Raw genomic sequence first — 10,759 nt, 5'->3', positions numbered from 1 at the left:
AAAATCTGATGCATTCTGACTTTCTTGGATACTATGAAATAGAGATGTCACCTCCTTTTTAATTTCTTTATTTTTCTTAGAAGAGAATAAGTATACATAATGAAGTGTCTAGAACCCACAGAAGGATAGTTTGCAAGCAACAATTTTTATGTAATTGACAGTCCTGCCTTCATACCTAATGATACTTCCAGGATACTTATGAGCATTTCAGAAATACTCTTGGCACTGGAAGAGTATCATGTCTACTATAAACACCTCAAGACCAAGCCAATTTGAAAACTCAGTTTCCAGGAATGCAACCTTAACATCACACTGTCCTGGCTAACCAGAGATGATAATGCTCCCATTGTTAGCACAGCAATTTGCGAATTACTTTTCCTGTAGAAATGATATTTTTCTACACTCTTTGGTCCAACTTACACATATTTTTAAGAAAGCCAGAAGAGTTAAACTTATATTTATGGCTTTGAAACAGATGAAGCCTTGTACTTGACTTTAATCTTCCAGGTGATGGAGCCAGCAAGTCTACTAACATGAAGCTTCTCCTCCTTCTGACAAGAAACTTAAAATGGCAATTTGGGCTATCAGGTGAAGAAAAATTTATCATAAAAGAACTAAGTTTAATGTGGAAAGTTAAATAGTTATACTTTTAAATGCTTATACTTTTGAAGTGGAATTTCATTGTGATGTTCAGGCTGGCCTTGAATTCTGAACCTTCCTGCCTCAGCCTCCAGAGCACTAGATTTATAGGTGTACATCACCTCAGCCAGTTAAATGGCTGTAATTCATACCATATTACAACACATTAATTGCTGGCCACACTTATAGGTGTTATTTTATGTTGTCAGTCAAAACATGGAAATAATATTTCTGGTCTTAAAATGTTTCTTCTTAACTTTGAATTCTTATTTATCTTTGAAATTCTGTAATATATACCACAAAACACCAGTGTTTATTCCCTTCCTAAGAATTCAGAACTGAAAGGAGGAGTTATATGAATATTTTCTCCCCAAAATATTTAGAAGCCATAGAAAATGTCTGCTTCAAGTCTCATTACATGGTCTACCATCAACCCCTCCCCCATGGAAATGAGCAGAAAGTACTGGGAGTATTAGAGGACATATGACAGCACACTGGGTGGGCTACTAGATAGTACGCAGCCTCTTCTCTCCATAAATATATGAACAAACACCCGCAGAACTCCAGAAACTTGCTCACAGTCACTCACTTAGCCTTGGAATTGGAGCTTCCTGCTCCCAACAGCCATTAATGTTTATCTCCCCACTTTTAGGATCCTAGATGCTAAGTAGAATGAATGTGCTGGAAAAGAGTGGGGAAATAGGATAAAGTTTAATGGAGACATACCAAAGCTGAGAAAGAGACAAAAGAGTTATATTTTTCCCTAAAGGCCCCAAACAGCCCTGGGAATTCAGAGACTTGAGACAATATTAGATATTAGATTACTATGGAATTTGTACTATATCTCTTAAAAATTAAACATATTTAGTCTTATTTCAGTGTTTATCCCTAAGTATGGAGAAAGAGCCAAATGAAAACACTGATCAGTTACAAGCACTATTCCTGGAATGCTCAAGGAATGTTCACTTGCCTTCCCAATTTACTATGCATAAGTGAGTGTAATAATTTTTTGCATCTTACATTTTTGAAATCTGTATAATTCACAATGGTGAAGGAAAAGCCTCTTGTGAACTGATCTGAACCTCATTTTTTTATAAACACTCTAGTAGTCAGCCTCAGGTCACTAAGATGAATTTCTAAATCAGGCAGTTAGAGAGGAAGGGATATTTGTTTAAGCTTACAGAGCTAGAGGAAGTTTCATAAGGGCAGAAGAAGCTGGCCCACTTTTACAGGTCTAAGCAGAAAGAGAAAAAGTCACCACCAAAAAGTAAGCAAACACATTTTAGGAACTCCAGGCAAAGCTCAAGCACTTTGCAAATCTTTAGACTGGAACTTAAAATCCACCCCCACATCTTAGGGCTGAACCCTAGGATCCACCCACAGTGACACCTCCCCCAGCCAGGTAGCTGGTGATATAAATTACAAACTTTAATAAACTCCTAAATATATTGGGGGTAATTCATTCAAACTACCACATACACAAATAATGAATTATTATTTCACAGGAAGATAGGGGATTTTATGAACTTAATTGGTTTTCTTAACATGCTCGCTCCCCAGACCTGTCCTCTTTAGTATTATACACATTGTAAGTTCTTGAACTTTATCTAGAAGCTTAGAATGAAGGACAAATCAACCCTCTTGGTCCTGAGTAATTAGTGGCTCAATTTTGTCAAAACTCAAGTGTTTTCTAACCCACCCAATACAACATTTGCTGTTAGGTTAGGCAGGCTATGTGTGCATTTGGGTTAGAAGACTACCTGAGGAACAGTATTTCTTAATTGTGACCCTGTAAAAAATAAAATATGGATTTGTTTTCAGTTACATCTTCAAGCCCCATTGAAATATCCACTATGTAAGCAAGTGAAGTGCCCAAGGCAAAAGGCAAAATGTGTCGGGGCCAGAAGAGATGTGATGATCATGTCCTGAAGGCTTGGATGAGAAAGGGAAGACATATTTTGCTGATATCTCTTCATAACACACCTTAGGAGCTAAGACAGCAGACAGACAGGATCAGTAAGATTTTTGCCCATATCTACATGGTAACATCCCAGTAAGAGCTCTTTATTTAACAATGCCTCCTCCTATGCATAAGCATGCTGAAGGACAGCATTTCATGAGAAAATGACATCACATGCCAATAAGTCTATGTTACAACCCTCTGCCTTCCTCTCAGATATGTCCAACCAGTACCCTGAGAGCCTCATGTGTCCTGAGATAGCTATGAATGCATACAGCTCAACATGTTTGTAGATGACAAATATTTCAATGTCACACAGTTGTACACTGAGCTGGGAGTGCTTAGGTTTGGATCCGCAGAATCTATATAAAAGCCAAATGCTGGGGCAGGCATCTGTAATTGCAGCATACCTATGGTGAGAAGAGTGAGAATTTCCGAGAAGTTTATTGGCTGGCCTACTAGCCTGGTGATGGACCAAACTGAGAGGTTTGGCCTCAAAAAAGATGGAAAGTGAGGACTGGCATTCAAAGTTGTCCTTTGGATCTCTACACATGTCCCATGGTGTGTGTGTGTGTATGTGTCTGTGTGTATGTGCAGATATATAAATGAAATGTTTTAGTCTATTCTACCATAAGTCTATGGGAGCATAGGCATTTTCTTTTATTCCATGAATTTAATTCAAAAAAGTTTCATAAAATAAGATATTCTGTACCCTTAAATATTAATGCCATGTTCCTGTGTGGTAAAATTTGAAATTGGATGACTATGGTGAACATGGAAATGCAACAAGCATGTTCTCCTTCAAGGAAAGGTTTACTGCCTCCATTTGCCCATTCTTCATGGATTGCCTCATCTTTAGAGTCACTTCCACAAGAATATTCCCCTCTTTGGGCAGCTCATATCCAGTGTCTAATGGAGGCCTAGTCCAACTGGCCCAGTAAAGGATAACACTCCTGACTTCAGACCTGTCCCTGGAGTACGGTTTCTACCCACATGTCTTTTCCTTTGAAGAAGGCTGATCCTTAATGAAGACACAGCACCACAAACCCCATCAGTACCTAATTGGATCTAAGCTATCTAGTCTCTCTCTAGGAAACACATGCATCTGGAGCTCATTTGCAGTGGCTAGAGGCCCTGGAACACCCTTTATCTATCTTCTATCTCTTTCTGCTTGTAAGGAAATAAAATATTTTTTTAAAAAATCAATTTTTGGATTTTCTGTGGTTTTTTTTGTGGTAGGATTTAACTGTAGCTCAGATTCTCCTGGAATTCACTATGTAGTCTCAGGTTGGCCGTGAACTCATGGCAATCCTCCTATCTCTGCCTCCCGAGTGCTGGGATTAAAGGCGTGCACCACCACTCCTGGCTTAATTTTTTTTTTTAACATCAAGGTCTAAGTTAAGCATATTCCTATATGTCAGCAAGAATCTTAAGTGCTGGGGTCTGGGAGATGGCTCATATAGTACATTTCTTGCTATACAAGCATGAAGACCTGAGTTTGGTTTCCCATCACCTATGTAAATGCCAGACATGATGGTGCATGCCAGTGATCCCAGAACTGGGAAGACAAAGACAAGAGCATCATTGGTGCTAGCTAGTCAGGTGGTCTAGCAGAATTTGTGAACTCCAGGTTCAGTAAGAGACTGGCATACTCCCCACACATGTGCATCCACATGCATATGAACATGCATAAATGTACATAATCTCATATACCAAAATAAAAAAATACTTTAATGTTAGAGATACTTAGATGAAATTAATGGCTTTGCTGTTAATATGTGTCCAGGCTATAGAGGATAAGTGATGATGTAAGTTTACCAGTGGTATGCAGACATAAACCACATAGAATAATCTGCCATGCTTGGATTTACTTTTAAAATTATTTGTTTGGTTGGTTATTGTTTTTGTTTTATGCTTGAGATCAAACCAAAGACCTTCACATGTTACTAAAACACTGTACTCATAAACTACATTCCTAGCTCAGAGTGCTTAGATTTAATACATCCATTTTAATGTAAAGAAATATCATTTTAATAGAGCTGGTGCAGATAACATCTTATTTGGTTCTCAAAATAGCAATGTGGCATAGATTAACTACTACAAAGGTTTTGCTGATATGAACCTGGAATACATGTACTATTCTTAAAGTCTACACTTTCCTTTCATCACTTTAAAAAATATTTTTATTTATTTGCAAGAAGAGAAAGAGAATGGACACTTCAGGTCTTCTATCCTCTTACTGCAAATAAACTCCAGATGCAGGCACCTCTCTGTGCATCTGGTGTTATGTGGGTACTGGGGAATTACATGGGCCATCAGGCTTTGTAAACAAGTGCCTTTACCCATGGAACTATCTCTCCAGCCCTACACTTTCTTTTCTAGACCTCAAAACTAACCAACTTTCTTTCATTTTCTTTTTCTTTTTAGTCTTATTTTTACAGTACCGTATTTGAGTTTTATTTAACTGATATGTTGTAATTGTGCATATTTATGCGTAACTATTTGATGTTTGAATACAATCCATGTGTATATTATATGATGATCCAATCAGAATCTACTTATTGTTTGTGGTAAATACATTAAAAACTGTCTCTTTTAGCTACTGTGAAATATATGATACTTTCTTGTTAAATATAGTCTCCTCGGTATGCAATAGAACACCGCTTTATCCATTCTATCTATTTGTAGCTTGTACTTATTGACTAACCTTTGGCCACCCCCACCAGCTTCTATTTTACTCTCTACTTCTGTAAGAGTAACTTTTATTGTTTTCATAGTTTATCAAAACAGTGTATTGCCTTGTAGCCCAAGCTGGCCTTGAACTTGTGATATTCCTGCCTCAGCCACCTGAGTGCTAGGATTACAGGCATATTTCACTATGCCTGACTCTGAACAACTTTGTTTTAGATTTCATCTACAATACTTTTGATTTTTCTGTAAAGCATGTGTGCACCAAACCATCTTGTATTGGTGCCTGTCATCTCTCATTAGCATACCATGATCCCAGAACACATGGAGCTTATTGAGCAAACAGGACCTTGAGCCAAAAGAACTTTGTAGAATATACACTCTAATTCTACCATGAATTTCTGGGGAATATGAACCCACTCAAAATTATATATGAAACCAAGCCTATGCTTGTGAGCTTCAGACACATAGTTGGCTGAAATCTTTTGAATAGCTTCAGTGTCCTATCATTATGTATAATGTGCCAGACATGCTGCTAAGAAGCCAACAGTGCACACAACATAACTTACATATGGATGTTCCGTTATGTATATGAATATTTTGTGTTAGAAATTTGCCCTGATGGTACTCCACAACTATACAGGGAATATATATTTTTATTTTCTAAATAGTGACTGAAACTGAGAATATATCAGTAAGCTATGTTTTGCATGCATGAGGTTCCAGTCTCAATTCCCAGATTAAACCAAATAAATAAATCATATGCATAATATGAATACTTTAGATAAACTTGTTGAGAGTGAGTTACATATGAGTCCCTAGAAGGAGTCTAATTGGTGTTATATGTCCTTGTTATCATCATTGTTAACCTTGATTAACAGCACAGAATGAAACAGATATGATGTTAGCATCTTTCCTTATTTCATTTAATCCTCCCAATAGCCCTCAAGGTAAATATCAACCTCACTTTTCTGAGAATATGAGGGTTCCTAATCATGTTGACTTCTAAACTTTGTCTTTGATCCCAGAGTTCATTATCTTCAAAAAACAAACAAATATTCTCATCATTACCTCAAAGCATAGATAGAGTGTCTGTGCGTACATGTGGTTCTGGAAACAGAGCACATTTCAAAAGGACAATACTGTCCTTGTACAAAGGCTCACATTGTAAAGTCAGCTTGTATAGCCATTTGTTTTCTTCAACCTTTGCTGTACTCTCACACTGTTTTTCTATTTCTCATTTCCTTTAGGGGCAGTTTCCTTCTCTTCCCCTTATTAGGTTCCATATCTCCATTTTCACTTCATGTCTTTAGGTAGTCTTTGTTGGAGAAGCTATGAGAAAGCAAAGCAGCAACTGAGGTCCTGATTGAGTGAAACATGGAAGACATGTAATTCAACTCTCTCAGTTTTTGTAAGTTTTTTTTTTTTCTTTCCAGGTAGGGCTTCGCACTAGACCAGGCTGACTTGGAATTCACTATGTAGTCTCAGGGTGGCCTCGAACTCATGACGATCCTCCTACCTCTGCCTCCTGAGTGCTGGGATTAAAGGCGTGCGCCACCATACCCTGCTAGTTTCTGTAATTCTTGAGAGCCTCTGTCTTTTAATCTTCCGACCTGGGCTCACCCTATCGGTCAATGCTTTATGCATAATCCTTCTTGCAAAGCAGTTTCCTATGGACAATGAAATGATTGTTTCCTGCTGTTGAAACCAACCTAATACTGTAAATTTCCCAGGCTATTTGTTCTTTCTTACCTGTTGGTTCACAGCATTCAACATTGTATGTTAAGAACATTAACTCTGGGGCTAGATTGCTCCTATTCTGCTAGTTTTAGTAACATGACTTTGAACAAGTTACTTGACTTCTGTGTCTTCTGTGTTCCTTGTATTCCACATTTATGAGGCCAGGTGAGAATAATATGAATGTGCTTCCTGGTACTGTTTTGAGGATTAAAGAAGCTAATACATGATGTATAGAGGTCATAATGATATTGGGCATCTAACAAGAACTTCTGACTATCTATTAATAATTATTCTATACTCATTGGAGAAAAGACAGCCTCTTCAGCAAATGGTGTTGAGAAAACTGGATAAATATCTGCAGAAGGATGAAAATAGATTCCTCTCTCTCGCCATGCACAAGAATTAAGTCCAAGTGGATTAAAGACCTTAACATCAGACCGGAAACTCTGAAACTGCTAGAGGAAAAAGTAGGGGAAACCCTTCAACATATTGATCTTGGCAAAGACTTTCTGAATACAACAACCCCAATTGCTCAGGCAATAAAACCACAGATTAATCACTGGGACCTCATGAAATTACAAAGATTTTGTACTGCAAAGGACACTGTAACTAAAGCAAAGAGGCAACCTACAGAATGGGAAAAAAATCTTCGCCAGCTGTATATCTGATAGAGGATTAATATCTAGGATATACAAAGAACTTCAAAAGTTAAATAATAAGGAATCAAACAAGCCAATCAAAAAATGGGCTATAGAGCTAAATAGAGCATTCTCAAAGGAAGAAATATGAATGGCATATAAGCATCTAAAAAGATGTTCTACGTCACTAGTCATCAGGGAAATGCAGATTAAAACTACATTGAGATTCCATCTTACTCCTGTCAGATTGGCCACCATCATGAAAACAAATGATCATAAATGTTGGTGGGGATGTGGAAAAAGAGGAACCATTCTACGCTGCTGGTGGGAATGCAATCTGGTCCAGCCATTGTGGAAATCAGTGTGGAGGTTCCTAAAACAGTTAAAGATTGATCTACCATATGACCCAGCTATAGCACTCCTAGGCATATATCCAAAGGACTCATCTCATTTCCTTAGAAGTACGTGCTCAACCATGTTTATTGCTGCTCAATTTATAATAGCTGGGAAATGGAACCAGCCTAAATGTCCCTCAACTGATGAGTGGATAATGAAGATGAGGTACATTTATACAATGGAGTTCTGCTCAGCGGTAAAAAAAAAAAAAAAAAAAAAGTTAAAAACTTTGCATAAAAATGGATGGATCTGGAAAGGATTATACTAAGTGAGGTAACCCAGGCTCAGAAAGCCAAGCGCCACATGTTCTCCCTCATATGTGGATCCTAGTTACAGATGATTGGGCTTTTGCATGAGAAGGAAAATACTTACTAGCAGAGGCCAGTAAGTTAAAAAGGAGATATAAAGGGAAGAGAAAGGAAGGGAGGAGGGTACTTAATCGGTTGGTATTACATGTATGTAAGTAGAATGATTGAGATGGGGAGGTAATATGATGGAGAATGGAATTTTCAAAGGGGAAAGTGGGGGGGGAGGGAGGGTATTATCATGGGATTTTTTTTTATAACCATGGAAAATGTTAATAAAAATTAAATAAATCAATAAAATATAAAAAATTTCTAATTCATGTACTCACCTTTAGAATAAGCTATCACTTCTCAAATACAGTTTTTGTTGAGCTCAATGTTGTTTTTAGCACATTTTTTTTCAGCAAAGATTTCTTGCAATATTCCTTGTTAAATTTCTTGTTACAATACTCTATGACAACAAAAAAGTTTCCATTTTAAAGAACATAGCACTAAGTTAATAGGAAAATTCCAGCTCACTGATCTTTTGTAGCTTATTTTTTAAATTTTTTTCTAGGTTTTTCAAGGTAGGGTCTTGCTCTAGCCCAGGCTGACCTGGAATTCACTATGTAGTCTCAGGATGGCCTCGAACTCATGGCGATCCTTCTACCTCAGCCTCCCAAGTGCTGGGATTAAAGGCGTGTACCACCACATCCAACTCTGGCCTTTTTTATGAGAAAGACTAAGAGTGAGAATGAGACAGGGAGAAAGAATTGATGTGCCAGGGTCTTTCAGCCACTGCTATTGAACATATGCTACTTTACATGCTAGCATGGGATCTACAGAATTGAACATAGGTCATTAGGCTTTGCAGACAAGTACCTTAACTGCTAAGCCATCTCTCCAGCCCTGTAGCTCAATTTTTATCTTTTATGCTCTGATTTCAAATTATACTTATATAAGTGATCAAAAATGCCTGTGAGATCACTTTATATATCCACCTACATTCTGGAACAAGGCTTAGATTGAAATGATGAAAGCAATGAAATATGCAAATTTCTCAATACTTTTCTGGGAAATTACCTTATTCTTAAGTATACATGTGGCATTTTCCTCTGATTATTCAACTATTCTTAAAAGCACTGCCCCTACCCTTCATAAGCCCTTTTATTGATATGATTTTCTGAGACTATTCAGAAGTATATTTTGGTAGTGACCTCAGGGAAGACCTAATGAAAGTACATTTGTCTCCTTTTCCTTTTTCTTTTTGCCCCCCCCCTTTTTTTTCACAGTTCTGGGGATGGAATTTGAAGTCATGCACATTCTAGGCAGGTATTCTAGCACTAAATCATATTGCTAGCTTCAATTTTTAGGTTTAAGAATCCAGAAAGTCAGTAAGGATTGCAGTAAGCAGTACAAGTTTATACATGTGATTCCTTATGTTTGTTTGTTTTTCCAAAATAGTATAACTACTAATTGGTATAAATTATTTTCTAAAAACAGTACAGTTATATATTATCATAGTTTACTAACTCTTAGTAATATGCCTCTCAAATAACCCACATTTTCCCAAAATACTTGTCCAGAGTCAGAAAACTCTGTAACAAGTCTTAGATTTGAAAAGTTAGAATATCAAGTTAAAAAGGGAAAGAGGGCTGGAGAGTTGACATGCCCATTCTCTATCTGCCTCTTTCATCTCTTAAATAAATAAACAAATAACATTAGCAAAACTTAAACAAAAAAGTAGAGAAAACTAATGTCATCTGCATCCTTTATTTCAACTAATATACCTCAAATATTATTTCATCATGTAATCAATGTGAAAAGATATTAATGAAACATTGCATATTTTATACTGTATCTTTGAAGTCTGGAGTATATTTTACACTCACAGGGCATATCAGTTGGAAATAGACATTCTTTTTGAAATTTCATGGATGTATTAAAATCACTGGGGAAAAGAGGGGAGATAGGGTAGAAAAGTAGAACATCAAGAGAAGAAAGCATGGGGCTGCAAATTATGGATGAGCCAGCTTTGCCCTTGGCAAGCAATACCTACTTGGAATTTCAAAGACTATTACCAGTACATAGAAATCCTTTCAAAATCAGAACCTCACAAAGCCGTACCACTGACCAACTGTGTGACCCTCCAACTGTGTGACCCTAAGCAAATCATTAGACTTTCTAGTGGTTTCTTATACCTGATTGTGACACTGTTTTTCTGCACTCATGAGAATGTACAAGTGTATTCTTCTTTTAACACTTATCTGTTGTTCTCAAATTAATAGGCTTTAGAAAAGAATCTGTTCCTGTTTTATTTTCACCACTAAAAACCTCACTTTTTTTTTTTTTACGTGTTCTATGTCTACATTTTTCCTTTTTTTTTTTTTTTTTGTTTCCAAGTGTTGTGCATG

This window comes from Jaculus jaculus, chromosome X, assembly GCF_020740685.1.
Source record: "Jaculus jaculus isolate mJacJac1 chromosome X, mJacJac1.mat.Y.cur, whole genome shotgun sequence".
NCBI classification, from domain to species: domain Eukaryota; kingdom Metazoa; phylum Chordata; class Mammalia; order Rodentia; family Dipodidae; genus Jaculus; species Jaculus jaculus.
This window is presented reverse-complemented; position numbering follows the sequence as displayed.